The 24,235-nt window shown below is 44.6% G+C and overlaps 1 protein-coding gene across 7 annotated transcripts in view; it reads right to left on the bottom strand.

Moving 5' to 3' along the window:
* LOC139753459 (uncharacterized) overlaps positions 1-24,235 on the bottom strand; it is a 123,497-nt gene that overhangs the window by 65,505 nt on the left and 33,757 nt on the right. For 2 of the 7 annotated variants that reach the window (XM_071669997.1, XM_071670000.1), the window contains exon 1: positions 3,608-3,954. The exons of the other annotated variants lie outside the window; for them this stretch is intronic. The gene's annotated coding sequence lies outside the window, so the exon portion shown is untranslated. Of the gene's footprint in view, positions 1-3,607; positions 3,955-24,235 lie in introns of those variants that run through there. 7 annotated transcript variants of the gene reach the window in all.

Raw genomic sequence — 24,235 nt, 5'->3', positions numbered from 1 at the left:
TGAAGGTCTTTTTTCCGACGTACCGTTCACATTTCCTGCACCATAACGTAAATCCTTAATCACTCAGTACAAGCTTGTTTACTCTGTAAATAATCCCAGACACAGTAGAGTAATAATGTCTTCTCTCCTATGACTGAATTATTATTTTACTCATTGATAATACTATTTACTGGCTCTATAATAACAGTCATATCTTTTAGGATGAGCACAAACAAATGAAACAAAACTTAACCCAGCGCCTGGGTCTCGCACTATCCAGTGACATTCTATCTTTCATGACAACCTTGTTTTTTGTGCTACACTTAAATATACCAACAAACATTGTTAATTTCCAAGATTATCCACTTCATGAAGTTCACATGGAACTGATGGAATAATGTTTATATCATATTTTACCTAATGTCTAAATCGGATTGAAAAATCTAGTTACATTATCCCTCCATTAAGACATTAGATGCTGTACCTCACTAGCCTAACATTTAAAACCTTTACATCTTTCCTAACATAATTCAAAACAACGAAGATAAGAACCAAACAGAAAGGGGGGGGGGGGAGAAATAGAGCAGCAGATGATAACCTGAGAATATGGTCGTCAACTTGCCCTGTGACATAACGAGCGAGTGAGATCTAACCTCAGAGATCAAGTTAATTATGGACATGGGTAGAGTTATTTAACATGGAGAACAGCCAGAAGTATCTTCACGGAGTGTAAGCAAGAGTATATGATGTAAAATTAGGAACCCTGTAGGGAGGACTGCTTGGTCCTACTATTTATAGTTATATCGTTGCATAGGTGAAACTGCCACTAGACAAATAGGATATGTTATTGATATTGTTTTAATAGGGAGACCTCTTCTTGATGTGCAGAGCTCAAGAAATGGTGAGAATATTAATATCCGGAGAAAATTACATTCATGTTTAAAGGGAGAAAGCCACTTGATTGCGAAATAGAATGAGTATAGAAATTGTGATAATTGGGTATATGTGATAATGGAAGGATAATCAAGGATTGTACCTTAAGGAGTCACAGGAAAAGTTCATGGCTTATATGTATATATATATATATATATATATATATATATATATATATATATATAGATAGATAGATAGATAGATAGATAGATAGATAGATAGATAGATAGATAGATGGATAGATAGATAGATAGATAGTACTTCTACTAGTTATAATGGATTTGTAAACTGTATAGATTAAATCATTAGTTCGCTATTGTTCTGATTCTGAATTGTTTCCAATTGCATAAACCAAAGAAAGATATAAACAAGAGAATAAGAAGCAATATACCAACAGACGAGGTGTGTTAGGAAGTATTATTTTGCTAGCTTGGAACGGGTAGATGTAAGGGAAAATGGGTCGAGACAGTCGTAACCCTCATTAGGAATATGTAACTGAAGAAATAACCAACAGAAATATTCACCGTAAGGAAAAAAGTGTTGTCAGTGACCTAACTGAATATGTATTATTACCAGATAGGAAAGTGAATATTAACAGTAAGCAGGCAATGGCTTATTGTTGTTTATTAGACTGATAGATACGAGACGTGCAATGCGATTTTGTGACACGGTAAAACTGGTCCTGTTATAAATAGTATGGTGGACAGAGTGACGGGGTGAAAACACAGGCAAAACCACCTGCTATTAATGAGATCTCAAAGATGTAAATTCTGAAAATGATATACTCCGTGAATCCAAATGTGTTACTTAAAATACGAACTGAAAAGGGAAGAATTTGCAAATGAAGGTAAGCTCATTAAAAAAAAAAAAAAAAACTGCTGCAGTGTTAGGAAATTATAAAAAAATTTCCTAAGAAAAGTTGGATTCGTTGGAACTTGCATATGCTGAATAGGTTGGAAAGTGACTGTCGGATAATAAAGCAAAAGATGGAATGCAGGAAGAATGAGACAGGTTTTCTTTTACCTATATATATATATATATATATATATATATATATATATATATATATATATATATATGAGTATTAAAGACACTATCAGAGGGAAATTTCGAAAGAAGGGGGCAACAAGCAAGAGAGAATATACTGAACGATGAAATATTGAGTGGTACAGGCAGGTGGGGAGGCTGGCTGGGCAATCGTATGGGGGGGGGATGACTAAATCTGTGCAAGGGAAATGACTAAAACCATGGGGTCCAGAACCCCAGTTGGCCCGAGGGGCCCAGGTTACTGTCAGTCCGCTCCTAGGTTATATATAGGCTACCAAACATATGAAAAGAATAGGCGTAAGGGTACTTGCAGTGGCTAGCTTCACACTACGATGGGGTATGAGCATGAGAAGGAAGGAACATGGGATACTAAAGTGGATAGAAAGAAATATGGGATACTAAAGTATGTATAGAATATGGGATACAAAAGTAGGTAGTAAGGAATATAGAATAAGTTGTGAGGAAGAATGTAAATGAGAATAAAAGTATGAACTGAAATTAATCACGGACGGCTGTCCTTGACTTGGGTGTGGCCAAGACTTGATTAAGAGTCAAAACATAATGCAGGAGACATTCTCGTCTTTTTTCACGCACCAAATTCATCCACGACAAATAAACGAGTTAGAAGGCGAAGAACCTGAAGTTCAGTAGTAACTAGAGTAATTATGATATGTTTATGGTAGTGGTACTTATCGTGTTAATGGTGTTTGATTATTCACTACTACTACTAGTAATAGTAGCAGCAGCATTGTTGCTGATGGAGGTACAAATGCTGATATTGTTCCCGGTAGATGCACTTGATGGTGTCGATGCTGATTCTGAAGTTAATGCTGAAGGTGGTGTTGGTGTTGGTGATGTTACTGTTCCTGTTGGTGTTCGTAATGGTTGTGGTGTTGATGTTGGTGTCGATCTTTCTACTACTACTACTGCTACTACTACTACAGCCGGTGCTGTTACCAGTATTGTTACTATTTTTGTTACTGTCTTCATTGGAAAACATAGTTTACTACGATTACCACCATTACATCTGATACCCTGAATCATCTACGTTCAAAATGAAATGATACGGCATTTTTTCCTGTAACTACTGCTGATTACATAAGCAATGATAACGAGTGATAATGTGAGCATGATAGCAGCAATTTACGTTATCAATATAGTAATAATAATAACTTTAATTATAGGGTTTGTATAATTATTATATCAATAATATCTAGTGCACGAAACCAATAATAATGGTTTAATGAATAATAAAGTTCACACAAAAAAAAAGGAATCACGAGCAGGGTGTGAAAGTCTGACATAACAAGTTTGCTGCATATTCGTCTTGGTCTACGACAAGACCACTTCTATCTAAGCCCCGGTGGCCGTCTTAGGGAAGATTCACTACAGCCTTCACGGAACTGGGAACTCCAGATAGTCCCACAGACCGCATACGAAAATTAATTAAGCCAACTGTTCATCCCCCAAAATTCCATAAAGTCGCATCCAAAGTTACGTTACAACAGAAGCAGCACAAATACCGATTTCGATTACAGACTATAACGACTGGTAGTATATAATGGTTACTTGCGTGACAACAGTAAATGCATTAAGTACACTACCTAACATTATATTGAGAAGAAAAAAAAAAGTTAGGCATTCTTACGAGGCGCGGGCGAGCGTCCGCACTGAAGCATTCACCACACTGTCTTAGGGAAGGACACTGTAGTCACCTGCAGCTCAACGGCCAGACTGGCTCCATGACTCGCCACACAGCCACAATCACCTGAACAATAGGACCAACTGGCAGCCAGGATGAGCCCAGCTGTGACTGACACAACACGACCACTATAAACCACTTTAGAGATACGATCACGCCGTAATATATTCACAGGCTGGCAACTTGTGGCAAGTATCCCATGCGGGTGACTCGATGGCATCTGCTGGACCATTTTTTATTTTTCTACTTTGGAGATTCGCTCACATGTACATGAGTCTGCAGGAGCACCTCACGATTTTTGTTTCTAGTATCACTGATTTCTGGGGAGAAAATGTTTTTTAAGGCAAGATTACCGATAAATGCATGACGAAGTGAATGAAAATTCACATATAATAGTTATCTGGCAACAGGATCGCCAGAATATGCAAATCTTACCCTAATGGCGCACCGCTGTAAGGCTCAAATCTCTAACAATCGGTCTACCACTATTGTGGGGTCACTGTGCAGGAATATCAGTTTTACACCAGGATTGTAACGTACGTTTCATGCGATGAAATATATTCCGATAATACGCGTCAGTCAATCTTTCGACACGTTCTTGAACTTGAAAACGTTATCTGAGGTTAAGCACTTGATTGTCAAGGTATAAACACAGTTGACCTTGACGTCTATACAGTTTTGCTCGTAATCTTTGGCTGCATTCGAGTTGCCATGAATAAGCAACATTACCAAAAAAAAAATAATAATAATCATAAGAAAAATAATGATTTTCCCCACTACTAGTTAGTAAATCTTATGGAGATGCGGAATGAATCGTGCTTCAGAATTCGTAATTCTTCTTACCGAGAGAAAGTGCTGGTATTGCCTGTTGCCACCCTTTTATATCGTGTGTTGCTAGCTTCACAACAAGGTCACATAATCGTATATATATGTTGATGACTTTAATGGCTTGCCGCTGCTGCATGGCGGCTGTTAAGCCTTGACTCCGTGCAAGATCCCAAAACATGCATAACAGAAATGAATGTCAATGAATCCTACTTTGAAGAAGTTCATGTTCATATAAATATAGGTAAGATTATATATATATATATATATATATATATATATATATATATATATATATATATATATATATTCAACCCAAAATATTTTAAATTATCATGAACTTTATATAATCAGGTTTAATGTCTGCCTTGCGAAATACAATTCTCTTTCCTCTGTGTTGTTCCGGCTGTATGACAAAAGCTGATATTCACCACAGCTAAACAAACGTCAGCCATGGGAGGCTGCAGCGTCCTTGGTCCTGCCAGACCGGCACGGCTGTCATCATCACCCCATTAGGACTGGAGTCACACAATGTGCAACAGTATTTTAAATGTCCCGCGCTCTTACGTCACAGGCGCGCGTCCCTCAACTGCCAATGAGGAGGAAGTACTGTACTCCATTGGATCCACCCATAACATTACATGACGACGCCATTTTGGTTCGATGAAAGATTTGGTCCAATAAACGTTCCATGATGGCATTGGCTTTAGTTGCATGTTCATTTTATGATGCAGGCGTTGTTGAATAAACGTGTTCTAGGTGGGAGCACTGGTACAAACAACGTTTCATGATGACGTCAGCACTTCAAAGTAAACGTTTTGTCACGAAGTAATCACCATTAACGATAAACGAAGTTAGAATTACGCACTTGCAAAAATAACGTATTATGATGCCGTACGCATGTTAAACGCTTTGTGATGATGTAAGCATTGGTATTATAAACGATATATGATGACGCAAGCACTGGTAAAATAAGGGTTATATGATGATGTAAGCACTGGTCGAATGAACTTTAAACGATGACCACGCAAGATCCAGTGGAATAAACGTTTTTCGATGATTAAGCTTCGGTCGATGATGAGCAAACGTTTTTACGATGCGATCGCCGTGAATATATGGGACAAGCTAACCTTCCACAAAATCTCATTCCTGAACACTAGGAACAGATTTCGTCAATACAGTGTTGAAAACATCACATTGCAGAGGAATTACAGATGAGACGTCTACACTATGTGCATTATTATTATTATTATTATTATTATTATTATTCATTTCCAAAGCCCGATGATATAGTGAAAAATACGTACAATATATAACAGACATTCAACAGTCAACAATGGGAGTTGCGTCATGAAACAAACAACCACTGCAAAAATACAAAAGCACAAGTCAATAATATATCTACTAATGGCTGACTGTTTCTACATTGGCTGGAGATAGACCGTTCCCCTAACGGTCCTACACGAGTTCGTAGAGGGCTCGTTGTGGTTATGGTGGCCAACTGCAATACGGGGACGTGGGATCTCCTGTGGCAAGAGATGACCGTGGCGAAACGGGGTGCAGGAGCTTCCCACCTGAACTGTACGGATGAGGTCCAGGTCATGGTTGCAGAGAGTCGTTAGCTAGGGTAGTGTGGTGAGAGCTTCTTGGTAAGTGGTGTAAGACGGGTCTTGCATGACTTTCCTTGCATCTTATGTAGCATTTCCTGTTGTGTGTGTGTGAGTGTGTGTGTGTGCGCGCGCAAAAGCACGGCTTTCATAAATCCGCCTCATTTTATATTTGCTTGTAAGAAAACACAGAAAACGTGCTTCACTCTCTACAACGACGATAATCAGTGTTCAGCCCTGGGTAAGCGCCGAGATGCTGATAATTATGATAATTACAATAATTCATACGCACAAAAATACTCAAGGTACACACGTCAAGCCGGCCTCCGAGCTCAAGCTTACACGAAAGAACACTCTATGACCAGGAAAAGCTTGATCTTTCAAGCTTGATCTCCTTGTATGGGATGGGAGCTGTAAACTCATGAGGCCTCATCTGGACATTTTATATTATCTCACAACATTTTCCACTTGCAAATGCTGTCTGCATTGTCTACGTCCCCTTTCAGTTTATTCAATCTCTTTTTTTTTCTGTTTAGCAAGTCGCTTGCTTCATTTTACATCATATCCACTGGTTGTCCTATCCCGTCAAGAATTGTTTATTGTTTACCCATCGTTCTCATCGCTTCCGTGGTCGGCATATTTACGACCAATAACCTTTTCCCTATAATTCATCTCTGCTGATCCCGCTACCATCATTGTTACTCCACTCAGGACATTCCCTATCAGCTCTTCGCGAGAAGTCTATTCTAATTTTGGCCTTATGTAGGATGAGAACAGCTTGTTAGATATGTCCCGTATCGATATACTTAAATGCTATTCAGATATATGCCAGAAGACAGCGTGTCTCCTTTACTGTTATCGTGATGTACGACTCAGGCTAAAGGTTTGGGACCATGCCAATTCCCAAGTCCCTCTCACGTAGGTAATCCTGCAGCTTATTTCCTGCTCCACAATATTCATACCTGGGCCCTCTTCCACACTGTCCCACCCGCGTTAATTTAAGTTTACTCGAGTAGAATCTTAACAACCAATCATCAGTCCAGCTTTACAGTAAGGTCTGTTTAGGTTCCTCGTAAGATAATGTATTCCTCACTTCTCTCATGACCTTTGCGTTATCTGAAGGCATATCAAGGTAGGAAGGGGTCCACACCTGACAAGTCATTTACATAGATTAAGACGGATTAAGACAAGAACCCTGTGCCACTCCACTGGTAACTTCCATCCACATATCGACAAGGTTCCTCTGACATGCGTCTCTCAATTGGGCAATTTCTCCTTTGAAGGAAGTCATCCATTTGCTTTCTGATCATCTTTTCCAGTACCTTACAGGCCACACTCGTCAGGAAAACAGGTGTGTGTGTGTGTGTGTGTGTGTGTGTGTGTGTGTGTGTGTGTGTTTGGCAGGATTGTCTACAGTTCACCACAGACTCGGGGAAAATAAAGAAAGAATCTTGGGACTTGGGAATCGATGTGCATCTCTCAGGGCATGCATGCTACCTGGAGAGGAAGGACATCAATTGGTTTTCAGTGCGTCAACACCACGCGGGGAACATGAATATATATCAGCTCATGGGACGCTCCCCAGCTGGGAGGGGGGGACGTGTGTTGTGGCGACTGGCTCAGAGTACCTCCTTGCTCTGATGGTCACTTGTGTCACTCTTCCACTAAAACTCATCGACGTTAACTCCTCCACTGAGACTCATTTGAGTAACTCTTCCCCAAGACTCATCGATGTAACTCCTCCCCGAGACTCGAGTAACTCCTCCTCAGAACTCATCGACGTAACTCCTCCCCAAGACTCGAGTAACTCCTCCTCAGAACTCATCGACGTAACTCCTCCCCAAGACTCATTTGAGTAAGTAACTCCTCCCTAAGAGTCATTTGAGTAAGTAACTCCTCCCTAAGAGTCATTTGAGTAAGTAACTCCTCCCTAAGACTCATTTGAATAACTCCTCCACTAAAATTCATCGACGTAACTCCACTAAAATTCATCGACGTACCTCCTCCACTAAGACCCATCTGAGTAACTCCTCCCTCCTGAGACTCGCTCAAGTAGTTCGTCCGCCATGCAGACACCCCGTACGACGCCGTCGGTCGTCCACCACCACATTACGAGGAACATGAGCACGAGCAGTTGGTACGGCAGAACCCGAAAACCGGTTGAATCCTTTTGAGCGCAGCTGGCAGGTGGACCCGCATGTCCCCAGCACCACCTGATGAGCCTCATGCTCAGCCCTGGGCACAGCTGCAGCGGCAGCTGGTGAATAGTAGTACAACCAGGGGAGGTGATCATGGAATTTCTGAACTCAGTAATCCGCATGTTTGGTGTGTGTGTGTGTGTGTGTGTGTGTGTGTGTGTGTGTAGGGGAGGGTGGGTGTCCGGACCTCTGGCTCATGTGAGAAGACCATACAGCTGGTGTATCCGCAGGAGGTGGTAATGTGTTGGTTAGCCAGCTGGTACAACGGCCATAGGTTGTGATGTAGGTCTGGGCAATGACAACAGCTGGTGTGCCGTCCCGCAGGTGGCGGTAGAAGAGGGGGTAATCAGACAGCTGGTGTGGCACCCACAGGTGGTGTGGTGATGAGAGGTGGGGTGGGAGGAGGAGGAGGGAGAGAGGAAGCGAAGGGACAAACAGCTGGTTTAGCCAGGTGGTGGGGGGTTGTCAGACAGCTGGTTCAGCCAGGACAACTGGGCCAGTCCACGCGTTACATCACGGGGGGGGGGGGGGGGGGGGGGTAGCGGTCCTCAAGTTCCTAAATGAATTATGTTCTGGAATGTGATGTCTCCTGGTTGTAAATGTCGTCACCCTTCTGTTGTAAACGTCATCTACTTGCTGTAAATGTATCCCGTTGTAAACGTCATCTACTTGCTGTAAATGTGTCCCGTTGTAAACGTCATCTACTTGCTGTAAATGTATCCCGTTGTAAACGTCATGTACTTGCTGTAAATGTCTCCCTTCTGTTGTAAACGTCATGTACTTGCTGTAAATGTATTCTTTCTGATGTAAACTTGTTCTACTTGCTGTAAATGTCTCCTTGTTGAAATTGTCGTCACCCTTCTGTTGTAAACGCCATCTACAAGCTGTAAATGTCTCCCTGTTGTAAATCTATTCTTTCTTTTGTAAACTTGTTCTACTTGCTGTAAATGTCTCCTTGTTGAAAATGTCTCTCTTCTGTTGTAAACTTCACCTACTTGCTGTAAATGTCTCCATGTTGTAAACGTATTCCTTCTGTTGTAAACGTCTCCCGCTTGATGTAAAAAAGTCATCCCTGTTACAGATATCTTCCGCTTGCTGCAAGCGTCCTAGGATCACTCCCCAGCCGCTCTTGTGTCTTATGAAAAACTTCGTCCAGTTGCTCTTTAAATACGTCCCCCGCCCGCTTAATGCCCACTGTTGTAAAAAAAAAAAAAATAATAAAAAAATACATCATTTCCGTTACTAGTTGTAAATGTCGTCGTAAATGCCTTCGTGGTTGTGTTAAAAGAAAGGTATTATCATTTTCCCCCCGTTTGATCTTATTTTGCCCAGCAAGTGTTTTCTATTCGTCTTCCTAAACTTTACCCCAAAATATTATGGGAATCTTACCCATAATTTCCAGATTTTCAGCCAACTTTTGCACTGCCCACATTCATTACCATGAATTTCACCTAAAATGTCTCTCTTAATTCCCAGGGTTATATGGCCCACAATCCCTGTTCTGAGGTGGAGCTTATGACTTGAGGAATTCAGACATGGCGAATTGGAACGCACAGTCGAGAAACCAAGAGGATGTGAGAGAGTAAGCTTCTTAAAAGAGGTTTCCTATATGGAGGTATTATTCCAAAAGGACTGGGTGAGGGAGGAATTAATACTGTACTACTTAACGAGGCGGTGATTAACGAGGGATTTGTCTCAGAGGCCTTATTTGACCCCTTAAGAATGACGTTACTATCCTTGAGCACAAGGGTACGGCCCTTAGGTCCAAAAACCTGGTCTTTGATCTGACCCTGCATTTGGACCTGCCTATGTATACTGTACGAGAAGGGATTCCTACATTAGCGAGGCCCATCTCTTGAACTTTCTGTTATCAAACTACCTTTTAATACTCCGCTTGCTACTTGCGCTCAGCTTCATGTAGATTACTCCGTTCATGCACAGCTCTTATCCAGCACAAAGTACACATTAAGATATTATAAGAAGCGTTTCGTGTGATTAATTTCTTGTTATGACGTCTGGCTGCTCTTTTTATCCTTCTTCCGAGGAACTCCTTTCTGTCTGCCGACGAAGTAGAGGGTTTGGGCGTTGCTGACGAGGAGGAGGCTTTGGCAGAAGCCCACAAGGCAGAGACATCTGGGGAAAGCCTAAGACTTAAAGAGAATTTTGGCAAAGCCTACATTGTCAAACTGGTTCAGAAACATGAAGGCTGTGGTCGAGTGTCCCTTCATTCCAGACTTTACCAAAATACGCAAATTTACAGGAAGCTTCGTAGTTCTCCTGGTAATTCAACTGTCTTAATGTAGTCACATCCTCGTTGCCCTCGTCTGGACTTACACTAGTAGTTTCATTTTTCTTAACCCTATGGAGTCTTCAGGGAGTCTTCCCTCTTGGGCTGCAAATGAGGTGACCAGACTCGAGATGCACATTTTAATTCAAATCGAATAAAGAAATTGGTGCATTCAACTTTCTCAACTTCCCCTTACCCATTTAAGTGCAATTCTAATATTGTCCAGTGGGTAGTGTGCATCTTTAACATTTCTCCTTATGTGGGTGTCGTGGCAGTAGGTTGGGCACAACATCCACCCGCAAGAAGAACTTCATACAGAAGCCATCTTTCACTATGACACATCTTTACTTTGAATTCGACTGGGATGAAGTTCATCAACCATGTAACAAAGCAAATTTGAAGATTGTCGTAAGTCCATTTGTAAACTGATGCAAATCCTCGTCATTCCTGATTGCCCTGGTGACCACAGCATCATCCGCAAACATGTTCAGATACCAATCCAGTCCTTCTTGCAAGCCATTCACGTCTACACCAGCAAGGACAACGGTCCTATAACCAAGCCCTGTGGCACGCCACTGGTAACCTTAACCAACATGGAAATGCCTCCTCCGACACGTTGTCCTCTGTTCCCTTCCTCTAAGATAATTACAGATCTGCCGGAGTCTCCCTCTGACCCGTTATACCTTGGCCTGAAAATCCAACTTCTTTTGTCAACCTCCTGTGTATACGACGGAGTTAAATGCCTTCTGACAGTCCAGCAACATACAATCCATCCATCCGTCTCTTTTGTCTACAATCGTCTTTCATGTTGGTCTAAAAAGCTTTGTTAACGTTCGACATCTTTTCTCTGAACCAGTGTTGCTCCTCATTTAAGTAGTTTTTTTCTCTACAAGTAATCATCCATCTGCTTTCTGATTATCTTTTCCATTGCTTTTTTTTTTTTTCCAGACCACACTCAGTAGAGATGCTGGTCTGTAGTTAGCGCAATTTCCCGATTTCTTTTCGTAAAGATAAGCACGAACGACATGTACGTGTGTGTGTGTGTGTGTGTGTGTGTGTGTGTGTGTGTGTGTGTGATACATGAGCCTTGCTAGCGTGTTCTGAAGCCTGACCTCACACCTTCCGCACTGCACGTGTCAGTGACGGCCTTGACTCTCCCTTGTGTCTCTGCTTTACTATTCTGCTTCTAGCAATATCCTCTCCGAGTGGAGTTCACAACAACAACTGACTTACGGTAGACGATCTCTTCCCTACACCTGCGGGTCAGATCTGTCATCTTTCTTCCTTCCTCCCCTTTGTAACCTCTCTCTCTCTCTCTCTCTCTCTCTCTCTCTCTCTCTCTCTCTCTCTCTCTCTCTCTCTCTCTCTCTCTCTCTCTGTGGCCTCCAAGCACTCCGACAGTTTGGCATCATCTTCTTACAAGTGGTCCCAATAATTCACGTACCTAACCTTCGCTCACCCCCTTCCTTCTTCTTCTTCTTCCTCAGAGAGAGAGAGAGAGAGAGAGAGAGAGAGAGAGAGAGAGAGAGAGAGAGAGACTCTCTTACCAACCCCCCCGCCCACCCCATCCCCACCCATCTGTGATGTCGCTGCTCTCCCAGCCACGACGGTCGTCCACTGCTCCTCACCACGACTAAAGTATCAGTGGAATCTACTCTGTGCCTATTATATCCCCAACCCCCCAGTTACCTACTCTTGTATGAGTGCTCTTCATGGGTACTGAGGTTCCTCCCGCGGATGCCAAAGTTCGTGCTGCAGGTCACCTTACAGTTCGGCTCCGTTGTTTTAGCAAGTTACGTACGGAGGAAATTTTATTCACGTACGAAGGAAATTTCATTGTTTTTTTTTATGTGATTTGTGTCCCTGTATGGCGGCACGGAAGAAGGATGTTACACGTCTTGTTTTTGAGGGTTTTTTTTCAGGGGGGGAGGGTTTTACTAAGGCCTGACATGGTAAGATTGCCAGAGTGCCTTCAATTTTCTTTTCATATTTTTTTTAGAGGGGAGACTATGGTAGAAAACAGCCAAAAACCGATGAGGACCCCCACGGTCCCGAACAATCGCTGGGGAGAGAGAGAGAGAGAGAGAGAGAGAGAGAGAGAGAGTTGGTGGTGAAGAAGAAACAAAAACAATAACTTGCCTCGGGACACTCCAGGGGTTATTAACATACACTGAGACCTTGACCTTTAATTACAACACGTTTTGTCGATAATTATACCCAACTGGTGAGACTTCTTAATCTCCTGTGGAATCGAAAATCTGTATTGGGAGGGGGGGGACTCTCTCTCTCTCTCTCTCTCTCTCTCTCTCTCTCTCTCTCTCTCAACTCGTTGATGACGATGTGGATTTCCGTCTTGTGGTTTCTGAATAACTCCAACTCAACTCACTCTTAGCAACTCCTCTGATCTAAGACTGTCTCGTCCAGCCCCTCCCTCCTCAGCTTAATGTCTTCCTCAGCACGAGCTTTAGCCAGAAAAAAAAATGACCTTTGGTCGACCTCAGCTAAAACAAACACGACCTCTGGGTCAACCTCAGCTAAAACAAACACGACCTCTGGTTCAACCTCAGCTAAAACAAACACGACCTCTGGTTCAACCTCAGCTAAAAACAAACACGAACTCTGGTTCAACCCCAACTAAAACAAACACGACCTCTGGTTCAACCTCAGTTAAAATAAACACGACTTCTATTCAGCTTCATCATCTTGATCTTACCAGACGTCACGACTGCAAACCCAATCAGTCCAACCCAAGGACTGAAAATCCCAAGTTATACACACACACACACACACACACACACACATACACATACACACACTCTCTCTCTCTCTCTCTCTCTCTCTCTCTCTCTAGACGAAAGGTCAGCCAGCAGGGGAAGGAAGGCACTATAGTGAGGCAAAGATCCTATCGACTTGAAGTGAGGAAAAATTCAAGCTTTCTCAAGGCTCGAAGATCCGAACCCTCCCTATGGCAAGAGGGGTTTTGTGCCTCCCTTACAACAATCGCCCCATGTTGAGCCTCCCAGCGGTGTGTGAGTGGGTGGGTGTGTGGGTCTGAACCTCTTAGTGGGTCTGGACTTACATCACGGAATGTGGGTTTTAATCTTCCTACAGCGGATGAGTCGGAACCTTTCCACTGCATTCTGATATGTATTTCCCAACAGTAAATACAACTGAACCTCCCCTACAGTGTGTTTGTGTGTGTGTGTGTGTGTGTGTGTGTGTGTGTGTGTGTGTGTGTGTGTGTGTGTGTATGTAAACTTTTGTCATATGAAATTAAAAAAAAACTGTCTTAAAGTTCCCCTGTGGGTAAACGGTGTGAACTTTCCCACGACATATACAAATGATATCCTCTGGTGTGGCAAATAGGTCTGCACCATTCCGGGAATTATGGGTTTGTTTTTTCCCTTGAAGTCACGCGAGGTTAAACCTCCCTTTAAAATTCACAGTTCCAGTCACCAGATTGGGTTCAAGACTTCCTTTGAGAGGTTCATACATCTTCAAGCACCTTAGGTTGAAACCTCAAGAAGCAACGTGGGTTTGAACCCTGTCCAGCAACATGGCATGTTGAACCTTCTCAAACAACGTGGATGTGAACCTGTTTGAACGTGGGTATAAGCGTCCACAACGTATCCGGGTTTGAATGTGTGTCTGAACCTTACACATACATGTGGGTATGTCAAATGGATGTGAGTTGTGCTCACAGGTCGTACCGTCATGGTAAACAAGCCGTAACGTCGTGGTCACAGGTCGTACCGTCGTGCTCAGTGGTCGTAACTCACTAACGAACAAGAGATTAGGAATAGAAGATCGCAAGACCATACGAAAAAAAAAATGCATATAAAAAAGCATAACACATACGAAATCCAACTCATAAAATATACTTAGGATATTAACATACAGAAATGAGTTACACCCACAATATATTACATATACGTCATATCAGAAATGAATATGAGATATACAAGACACACACACACACTCGTGTTTGTGTATATAAATGTGTGTGTGTGTGTGTGTGTGTGTGTGTGTGTGTGTGTGTGTGTGTGTGTGTGTGTATTCGCAAGTGTTCCATTATCAGCAGCAGTCTCCACACCGACTTATAAGTCAGGAAGGCGCGACAGGATCGGTATTCTCCGCAGATGAATCTCACAAGACTGACTTTCTGCCTCATGCTGTTGCGACCATAGGGAAATGGAAACTAGCAAGCTTCCTCGTGTGACCTATTGGTTCATATGAGGTTAAGTCCTATTAATCAGACTGCGCAAACCATCGTTAGTTAGCCATGTCTGGTTATCTGTGTTTCTGAAACTGAGGTGAGTTGTTAGCGTTTCGCCCGGGAACTTGTTTCATTCGTACATAGGCTCTGTTTTCGCACCACTGTTTACCTACTAAACAACCATTTCATCTACTGGGGAAAAAAGAAGTCACGATAGCGATACAGCGATGGTTTGTAACAAAGCACTGAAATACAGTCTTGCTGGCGTTTCAGAGTTTCCTTGTGAATCACCATTCGGGTGTAAATAAAGACATCAAAACACAAGGTAAAAAGTCAAATATCCACAACAAACGAAGGGCAAGATATTATTTCATAACATGCGTCAGCTGTCGAACTGCACCTGAATCTGGACAACATCCAATTCGTGTTAGTTCATAAACTCCACAGTGGCCAACAATATCCACTGCACATCTAAACAACATCCACTCCACTGCTGAACAATATCCAGTCCACTGCTGAACAGTATCTACTCCACTGCTGAACAATATCCACTCCACTGCTGAACATTATCCACTCCACTGCTGAACAATATCCACTCCATGGCTGAATAACATCACATGAACAATATATACCCCACAACACAAAAATATTATCCCTCCACACGCATGAAAAAAAAAATATATATATATTTTTCTGATGAGTAGTACCCTTGTGCCACTGTGTATAAACTTAATATACACATGTACACCATACACTGACACAGCTGCACTACACACAGGTGTCCGTGAGAACTTTCTTAAACATAAGTGTAAAGTGCAACTCAAGGAGGCCCTTGAGTGCAAAAAAATCTATCCCAATGCTTCTTTTGGCTACCCATAAATGACAAAAAAAATGAATAGATAAATGGAGAGAGAGAGAGAGAGAGAGAGAGAGAGAGAGAGAGAGAGAGAGAGAGAGAGAGAGAGAGAGAGAGAGAGAGAGAGAGAGAGAGAGAGAGAGAACTTCTAGCATTAATCAACGTACTGAATATTTCTACGAGGATCCAATCTCACATCTTACTTTCTGCTGCTAAAATGATTTCCTTAAATCCCTTCCAGTTCTGCATGCGTTGGGATGTTGCATCAGCTCAAGCTGATTCACTTGTACGTCAGTCTAAAGGATAAACTTAAGCCCAGTTTTATTTATACATGACATCTATAATTACGTTTTTTTCTCCCCCTCATCTGATATATATATATACACACACATATATATATATATATATATATATATATATATATATATATATATATATATATGGTGGAAAGAATCACAATCTTGCGTGTGATCAAGTATTTTCCTATGAGTCCTATGGCGTCCTAGCTACGTCTCTTCGTTGTATATCAACTGACTCATATTTCTCTCTTGTGTCTCCCCTGATGATGTGATTATTACACGAAAGTGCACTTGGTAACTTCTCCCATATGTAATTACCTGTGTATTACGTTAAAATCCTATTAGTAAAGCACAGTGTTATAACAATTACGAACTACAATTTGGAAGTTTGAATGTAGGAAAAAAAGTGATATACAAGGAGCCCTTGATGTACTGGTGTGTGTGTGTGTGTGTGTGTGTGTGTGTGTGTGTGTGTGTGTGTGTGTGGACACGAGAGGTCCTGGCCGCCCAGATGTACCTTACAAAAGAGTCCTTCTTTCGCAGGGGTCTGGCCCACGCTGATGCCAACGCGGAGGGACGCCTCACGAAGGGGTGTGGGCTGTGTTATCTTCCAGAGACCGTGTTGCCATGTTGAAGGGGACTCGTGGGAAGACTGTTTACATATTCTCCACCTTCAAGTACAGGTCAGTAACCCGGGTGTGTGTGTGTGTGTGTGTGTGTGTGTGTGTGTGTGTGTGTGTGTGTGTGTGTATGCGTGCGTGTGTGCGTGTGTGCCTGTGCGTAGTTTAGACCAGTTGAACTTTAAAGGGAAGTATGTGTCCCACACCTACGCGCCGGTGAGTAATACTTCGTTTCTCCGCGGTATCCAGAGCGCACACCCCTTCCCCCCTTCCTTTCCCCCCCACCTCACACACTGTTCCTGTGCCCCCCTCCCCCCCCTCCCCCTTGATGGGGGGATGGGGGAAGGGGAGGAAACACTTTCGGGAAACACTAGAGAGGCGCCTCGTGCAGGGGCGGCAACACCCCCGGGATCTTGGCAGTTCTTAAGGAGTTGCCCTTTTGGTCTTCCGGATATGGCGGGGTCCGCGGCTATTTTTGCCAGGGCCAGAGCGTCGTATCCGATCCTCCACACACACACACACACACACACACACACACACACACACACACAAGCCAATTAACCTGGCACTCTTGGGTGGCACCGCGTACAACGTATTTGGCACTGGGGATTTATTGGCAAGGTTGGCGCTCTGTGTGTGTGTGTGTGTGTGTGTGTGTGTGTGTGTGTGTGTGTGTGTGTGTGTGTGTGTGTGTGATCCGGTGGGGGAGGTGTGGGACACCCACAAGCAGGCTCGGCTCAAGAGGGAGTGTTGCTAAGGCCATCACCCCACCTCACCTCACCTCACCTCACCTCACCCCCGTGGTAGCGTCATCACCTCTTCAATGCTATCTACTCGAGGCGCACCGTACTCCACGACCGGCACTATTAGGACGGTCAGGCTCTGGTGGAGGGAATGGGGGCTGGGGGTAGGAATGTATACAGTAGTCTCTGGTGGGGATGTAGTACAGACTCTGGGGGGATGGTGTAGTACATTCTCTGGTGGGGATGTAGTACAGACTCTGGGGGGATGGTGTAGTACATTCTCTGGTGGGGATGTAGTACAGACTCTGGGGGGATGGTGTAGTACATTCTCTGGTGGGGATGTAGTACAGACTCTGGGGGCGATGTAGTACAGTTTCTGGTGGGGATGTAGTACAGACTCTGGGGGCGATGTGGTACAGTTTCTGGTGGGGATGTAGTACAAATTCAGAGGGGGACGTACAACAGACTCGGGGGGGGGGGGGGGATGTAATACAGGCTCTGGGGGATGTAGTTCTGACTCAGGGGGAAGTAATACAGGCTGTGGGGGATGTAGTACAGACTCAGGAGGATGTAGTACAGGCTCTGGGGAGATGCGTTACATTCATTTCTTCGATAAAGGACGACCTGTAACGTAACCTGAGATGGTTACAGATGCATCATGATGACATTAACCAAGTCTCGAACTTACATTCTATATTTGCCCTGGAGACCTGCAAGTCTTGTCACACGTATGACCGAAGCCACCTCTCCCCACACACAGCATTTAACGCGTGCAAACGCATACCATAAAGTATACTTAGGATATTAACCTGCAGAAATGTGTGTGTGTGTGTGTGTGTGTGTGTGTGTGTGTGTGTGTGTGTGTGTGTGTGTGTGTGTCTGCAGCATGATGCATCACCTCTCCCGTCAGTGCTTTTGAGAAGAAAGTCTCATTTCAGTTGTTCCCAGTGATTTTGACGAACGACCTAATCCTGCTGCTTTAGGCCCAGCCCGGGTTGTGGAGGTAGAAGACCCCCACGAACACTTCACTGCGGCGTGTGATTCAATGATTCCTACACATTTTTCCTAATCCAGCTCCTCCCTCCCTACCTCCCTCCTTCCTTCCTTGGTCAGTGTCACGCGACAGTATTCACTGAAATCGCTCTGTCAGCTCGTAATTACGTAAATGATGATCTGTAGGCTGAAAAAAAGACCCCCCCCCCCAAAAAAAAACACTCGTCTGGGAAGTACAAATACTTTCAGGAGCGTCGTCATTGGTAATGTGCTCTCTCTCTCTCTCTCTCTCTCTCTCTCTCTCTCTCTCTCTCTCTCTCTCTTGAAGAGTCTAGCAAAATCGAGCCCAGCATCTTCCTTAGAAAGGCGACTGACACACCTCTGAATCTCGTATCATCATTCGTAACTTGGGAGATTTTCGCGGCGCTGAATGACGCTATAAATGAACGAGACGACGAAGGATCGAGATCACAGGTCCTTCGCGCGGCCACAGACGAGCTGAGACAGAGAGAGCAGCTCTCGCCGTGTCGCAGACCCATGTGAACGGACGACATCGCACACGCCAACACCGTGCAGCCTGGTGGTGGTGGTGGTGGGTGAGGAGGCAAGAGCAGGCGCGTGCTGGCTGCCTCCACACCGCTGGGTGCCTCGAAGGGCTGCATCCTGCGTGCTGGACATCCGGTTCACGGATATCACAACGATGCACTTTATTCCGCCGCCGGTAAAGTGTCCCCGAGCGGGCGGGCAGATGAGGGGACTGAGGAGGGTGTTCCTTCACCAGCTTTGCCTCTCGTTGGCAGACACTGAAGCAATCTGTTCTTGTATATGGAACCACGAATAACCTACAGCATACACCATTACACTCACTGTAGTCTACAATACCACCTGTAGCAGTTCAGTTTTCAGTGCGAAAATACAACTCTACAGTTTAGTCCATAGTATGAAGGTATTCACAGTTAGGGCAAGTATGCAGAAGTAGTTTTATCCTATAATTTCATTACATTTTTTATGTACTGATATACCAAGTGGCTCACTAAACCGTACACAAAATTAAGAGAACAGATAAGCGGACAAACTGTCTTCTGGCAAACATCAGAATAGCTTTCAAGTATACGGACGGATAAGGAAATATATACCAAGCTGTTCATTTCATCCGTAGGGTTAAAACAAGAAAATACTGTTGGTAACCACACCTAAAGAAGCACATCGAGCTGACAGAGAAGGTTCCAAAAGGAGGGCAACAAAGATAGTATCAGCATTAAGAGAGCTGAATCACAGGGTAAGGCTTAAAGGCTTTAAATCTGCCAACATTGGAAGAGAGAAGAATGAGGGGTGACCTGATCACAACCTCTTAAGTTTTTAAACGACTTAGACAGTGAACATTCCCTTGTAAGATGTGTCGGGATACAACAACCACCAGAGTACATAGGGCGAAGTTAAGCAAGACTCTTGTTAAAAGAGATGTGAAGAAATACTCACAAGAGTATAGCTGTGGTAGATGAATGGTTTATAATGACTGAAGACATGGTTTATGCAGACAGCATAATACATAGATTTAAGAAGCTATATGACATGAGAGAATGCTCAAGGGATGAGGTTCCACCAGTGTAAAACTCTCTCCCCGTACAGTACAAGGAGGTCATAACGAACACACACACACACACACACACACCACCCTAAAGTATTATTTGCATTACAAAGCCGTGATCGTGACGATGCGGCCCTTGGGCCTGGCCTTACATTTAACCTGACCCTCAACGGTCAAGTTAAGGGCCAGACAGTCACATACCCTTGGGTCATATACCCTTGTGCCCAAGAGATTTGAAAAAAATAAAATCCCTAAAAAAAAGCACGAATCTCCTCCAATGACTCGCATGTCCCCTCCTTTCTTGAAAACACCTTTTCGCCTATGAACCACGCAACCTTTAAAATGACCCCCCCTCCCCTCCTCTCCCCCCAGCGCCTGAGGCAGCCAAAACCACCAGGCAACTGGCCCAGCCAACGTGTGAATGAAGATGCCTCATCACGACCCTGAAGCGACTTGTCGAGGGGTGGAAGGTGGGAGCCTGGGGGAGGGTGGGGGGGGGGGGAAGAGAGAGAGAGAGAGAGAGAGAGAGAGAGAGAGAGAGAGAGAGAGAGAGAGAGAGAGAGAGAGAGAGAGAGAGAGAGAGAGAGTTTAAACCCGAGAGATCGACGTAAAGCAAGAGGACAGTAATTCTCGTGGCATTAAACCTGTACCACCTGGCGAAAGGGTAAGTCTGGAGGAGCTCGGGGAGGAGGAGGAGGAGGAAGAGGGGGGGGGGGGGAAGAGGGGGTTGGTGGAGGTTCTAGGGCATGAGGACTGAACACTTGGCTTGGGGGTAATGATGGTTGTATCCAACGCTCATTTTGATGCCATCTGTGTGTGTGTGTGTGTGTGTGTGTGTGTGTGTGTGTGTGTCTGTGTGTGTGTGTGTGTGTGTGCTCTGCGCCTTACACACGCGCTAGCCGTGCCTCAGAGCTTACGACGTCCGGAGGTCTCCTACCCCCACTATTCATACCAGGTATTCACCCACCACCACAGGCTCGGGCTGAGTCTATTGCTGCCGAGGTGGGTCGTTGATCGACCGAAGCTGTGTTCGAAATCCTCGGCCTCGCAGGCTCACATGACCACCACAGGCCTGGCAGGTCCGGTACACTATACTTCGGACCTTACACTTCCTCCACTATGCATCCCATAGCATTTCCGACGTCTGTGTTGGATCGTCTCGTGCACCACGGGTTGTTCGAGGTGAGTGTGCTTCCTGCATCTCTCGATTTCGCTGGTAAAATATTTCACGGAGTCGCCCAAGCCTTTCGCGGCGCGCGAGTATGCTATGTTTGAATGCTGGGCTCGGCGACCTATGTCTTCCAGGATCTTCTTCAAAAGTGTATATAAATTAAGGTATTCCTCTCCCCCCCGTCCATGCTCCGGAGAGGACAGTTCGCATTGATTCCAGTCGTTCCCAGTTGTTACGTACAGTTCCTTTAAGTGACGCAATCTCCTCCCTAAGGTTTACTTGCAGGTAGGGAGGTACCCACACTCACCTTCTTTGCCTCTCATTCACCCTCCACACACACCCCGCATCTCATTTAAGACGATTTATACATGAAAGACACAATTAAACGAGGAAATGTATCACAAGGGATAAAATCTGACAGCTCTACATCAAGACGGAGAAGAAGCCTCCACACCAACACAGTTCTGTCATCGGTATATTTAGCCTCAAAATAATATGGAGTTCATTCCCCTCTTAACCTTGCCCGAGATGGTTCGAATCCTCCTTTTCCGGATGATGATGCCAACGCCGACACGTCCCCCCCCCCCCCCCCAACAAAACTCCTTTATATTTTGTGTTTCTGTCTCGGGCCACAAGCACAGGACCCCGTCCTGAACACGTGGGAAACCCGACAGATAGACCAGACGGCCGACAAAAGAGAACGCACCCCCGTCTCTCTCTCTCTCTCTCTCTCTCTCTCTCTCTCTCTCTCTCTCTCTCTCTCTCTCTCTCTCTCTCTCTCTCTCTCTCTCTCTCTCTCCTCGTCACACACACACACACACACACACACAGTCCCTAGAGACATTCCATTTACTTAAACAAAACAAAAAAAATTTCAAATTATGAGCAAGCCACATTTTTTTTCCCGTATTTTTCGATGCTCGATGATGCAACGTGTGAGTTCAGTGTGACTCATTGTGTGGGATTTTGCTTCCGCCCCTGTAGCAGCAAGAGGGCTGTGAGGGAGTGAGAGGAGGAGGAGGAGGAGGAGGTCTGGTGTGTGTGTGTGGGGGGGAACAAAGCCAGGTGAGTAGGAGCCAACAACACACACACACACACAAAAAAAATCACATAAGCTTACGTCAGGCAGCTCCATCCATGGTAGCCAGGGAGCAGCGAGAGGGTAGGGGTTAGGTATACACACACCCTAGTGCTGGGAGAGGCAGCTTCTCTCTCTCTCTCTCTCTCTCTCTCTCTCTCTCTCTCTCTATATATATATATATATATATATATATATATATATATATATATATATATATATATATATATATATTCAAGACAGTGCAACAAAGGGAGAAGATCTATTCCCCTCTGCCAAGCAACACTGCCAGACTTAGTATAAACAAGTGCCACAGGGAACAGTGATGCAAACATTAATTTACGATGACAGTGTTACAAAATCTCGTAAAAACAGAGAGCATATTAGAATTTACAAAAATTATACATATACATATATATATATATATATATATATATATATATATATATATATATATATATATATATAAGAGAGAGAGAGAGAGAGAGAGAGAGAGAGAGAGAGAGAGAGAGAGAGAGAGAGAGAGAGAGAGAGAGAGAGATCTTACGACTCGGGATCACATGCGACATGAACTCTTGCTTCATACGGCCAACTGTGGACGCACGATCAGTCCGAAGCAGACACAAGGACTATCGCACTGGTAGTGTGTGTGTGTGTGTGTGTGTGTGTGTGTGTGGACTCGCCCACACTTTCCTGAGGACTCACTAAATGATTTACCTTCCCTCCTCCCCTCTCAACCCCCATTTCCCCTCCCCCATTTCCCCTCTTAATCCGCGACTCAAGGCAATGGGTTATACACAAACTCCAGGGATACCGAGAATACGAACCGAATCTAAAACTGGTCTTTTTCCTGGAAGGACTTTATAATAGCGAGTTGAAGCGGCTTAGGACACGGAACACGGCAATCAGGGACCAATCCACGAGCGGGCAGGACAAGGGAGGGGGGGGTAAATCCTGGGTCATGGTGTGGGGAGGCCACCCTGCTAAGGGAAGGAGGTACCACTATGGTGTGGGGAGGTTCGTTAGGGAATAAAGGGGTCGGTGAAAAGCTCTTGGGCAGGGGTTTGGTTGTGGGTGGGGAAGGGAAGTTGGTTGGGGGGAGAAAGGAAGATTGGTTGGAGGGGAAGGGAGGTTGTGTGGTGGGGAAGGGGAGGTTGTGTGGTTGGTTTGGGGGGGGGAGGGTAGTTAGGGGCTGGTTGCACTACCAGTTGGTGGACGAACGAACAAGAGTGGAGGCGTCGCCTCCACACGGGGTGTTGTCCTCCTGAGGGACAGTACCTCTGGGGAGAGCCACGCGACAGGGAGGGAGGGGAGAGAGAAAGATTCGGTTATCGAAAGTAGCTTCACGGGAGAAAGTGCCACGGCGTAGAACAGCACCGGGAAGTGCCAGGAAGGGAGGGGGAGGAGAGGGGAGGAGGAGGAGGAGGGGAGGGGAGGGGGGGAAGGCACTCTAAAGCTACAAACTATCGATTTTACGATACCTTGGGAGAGGGATGGTGGAGGGAGGGGAGGGGAGGGGAGGGGGGACCAACCACCACCCGACACTCCAGGGATGGTGGAGGGGAGGGGGGATCACCACCCGACAATCCAGTTCCCCTCCACCTCCTCCTCCACCTCCTCCTCAAGTCCGTGGTCATAAATCCTGCCGTCTTACAAGGAGATGGGGAGGAGGAGGAGGAGGGGAATGGGAGGAAGTGATGACTTTCTGTGGTGATGAGTAATGGGGGGTGGGGGCATATATATATATATATATATATATATATATATATATATATATATATATATATATATATATATATATATATATATATAGATTAAGTCAGTGGTGATGACTTATGGTGGTGATGAATTACAATGAACGATGACTTTCAGTGGCGATGAATTACAGTGGTGATCAATTCATTATGACGAATTACAGGGATGACGTTTTATGGCGGCTGTAGGTTAGCGGGGGGGAAGGGATGAACTGATGACGTGGAGGATTTAGAACGGTGATGCCTTGTCGGCTTCACAGATGTGAGTCAATGGTTGTGACTTACTGACTGAGTCAGTCAGTAGACGAGTCTGTGATGACTTTAATGGTGTAATGACTT

Source organism: Panulirus ornatus, chromosome 14, assembly GCF_036320965.1.
Source record: "Panulirus ornatus isolate Po-2019 chromosome 14, ASM3632096v1, whole genome shotgun sequence".
Classification (NCBI taxonomy): domain Eukaryota; kingdom Metazoa; phylum Arthropoda; class Malacostraca; order Decapoda; family Palinuridae; genus Panulirus; species Panulirus ornatus.
Note: the sequence above shows the minus strand (reverse complement) of the source record. Positions and strands in the feature narration are given on the sequence as shown.